Here is a 2,251-nt window from a genome sequence, read left to right as displayed (position 1 = left end):
GGTACCTTCATTTTTGCAAACATTTAATTATCTTCGAATGACATGTGACAAGAATTTAAATCCACAGATGGAAAGACCACATAGATCTGTCAACTGATTAACAGTAACTTTAAAATTAAATATTAAATATCTATCTGACAGAAGTACTTCAGGGTATATAGGGTTAAAAAACCTCATTCAATTAATTCAGAAGAAAATTTGTATAACATTTATTTAAAATATAATAATGGTCGGTGTTCTATTTCAAGGTTCACTTATCAAGCATTCGTTTCTCAAAAAAGAAACTTCTTGATTCACATCTCATTTCATTTCTTCTATTGCCTTATTGACATTAAAGTGTTTCAAAATCTTAAGTTCACATTTTTCTTGATAGACTATTGATGTAAACAAAATATTAATTGGACAAATAATTATCCAGCTGAATGATTTGGTCAAAATCAGAATAGAGAAAATTAAAGACAAATGCTGGTTACGACTGAAATAAATATACAATTTCTGTAAGTTATTTTCACATATTAATTTCAGAAGTGAAAGCAAATAACACTCAAACATCAGCATAAACAAAACAGTAACGGAACAATCGTATCACAATAATCATTAATTACTAAACCTGAAAACTGTATTCACCAAACCTTTGTGTCTGATGCCTATATACAATATTCTAGCCCATTACAATTTGCCCAACACAGACAAGATACAGAACAGCCACACCTATACCGCTGTACAATGCATATATTGCTTTCCACGCCAGACAAACATGAAATGCCACAAGGAATCTTGACACTCTCCACACTAACTTCTTTATTGGTCCTATGTAAGTTTGATCTGTCAGATTCAGTCATGTCCAAATTTAATGCCTATTGTGATAACTTTAGATAAAAGTGAGGTGGTTGTTTGACCTATTAGCATATTATAGTAACGAACTCATTCATCCCTGAAGACACATTTGAACTCTTCCAATTCAAAGATTGGAATAGTTCATTCGAAATAGGGGTGAATGAGTAACGAGAGATTATTATCATTTCTGAAAGTCCTATTTTGCGTCTGATCAATTAAAGATGTGTGCCTGGCAGAAAAAACCAATGATAGCTGCTTGGGAGTCTTTTTGTTCATTCTTTCTGTCTCAAAATGATACATACAAAATACGGACCAAGGGGAACCTACATACAAAATACGAGAAAGATCTATCAAATAGTTCTTGATAAATATTAATATCAAACTAATTTGAATTGTCAAACTCTTTGATGAAACATGTTCAATTCAGGACCATAGGGAATTTCATATGAATTGTACGAGAAAGATGCATCCAGGAGTTCTGGAGATATAGTGGTACCGAAAATCGTTTAAGGACAGACGGACAGACTGATCACGGACGAAGGGCAATTTGAACAGCCAACCATCTGATGATGGTGCGCTAAAAAATGTTATGTGGGATATACCCAGGTACATGTATGTACATACAAGTGCAAAACTAGATTTATATTCTGACAATTCCAATATACGATCAATACGGAGTCCATTTAATCCACTTATGATTCTAACTATAAAGCACGAAAAAGAAGATTTTATATAAGCACACATATATCATTAACGCAGAACCGATCACATATCGCATTTTACCTCGGACCAGCCAAGGTGTGTTTTGTCATCAGAAAGAGGGTATGATCAAGACTGGACTTATCCCAACTACATGTATACTACATGTGGTGTAAACCATTTAGATTTCACTCCAGGCTGTTGTCATATTAATTTGCAAGGTCAAAAATATTACAGATATTTCATCAGACAAATCAAAACAATAAATGTATGTTTGATATTGTTCAATTGGAAATACAAATATCTATAAATAATCATTTGAAGCACTCGGGCGAAAATAAGTATAGATAAAAATGAAGTTATTTTTTCATATTTCTGTGTATGACACTGTTTTGTGAAATCTGATAAAAAGCAGGTATCCTAAACGTAGACTGACCATAGGTAAAATACAGCAGGAGGCCGGTTCAAGTGACATTGATCGTAAACATATTTTCACAGATAACTTCTCATTTTCATATACAGGTCTGTATATACATTGCACAACAATAATGGAAAAAATAATCAACAAAAATACATTTAATAACGAAAACACCTAATGTATACCAATGGTAAAATCCTTCTTTGCCAAATATTAAATTTGGCCTTCACATTTCATTACTATGTACCAGGGTATATAATGTTGTTTACAAACTTTCGTATTGATAAATCACGGGGG

This window comes from Mizuhopecten yessoensis, unplaced genomic scaffold (genome assembly GCF_002113885.1).
Source record: "Mizuhopecten yessoensis strain PY_sf001 unplaced genomic scaffold, ASM211388v2 scaffold11105, whole genome shotgun sequence".
Classification (NCBI taxonomy): domain Eukaryota; kingdom Metazoa; phylum Mollusca; class Bivalvia; order Pectinida; family Pectinidae; genus Mizuhopecten; species Mizuhopecten yessoensis.
This window is presented reverse-complemented; position numbering follows the sequence as displayed.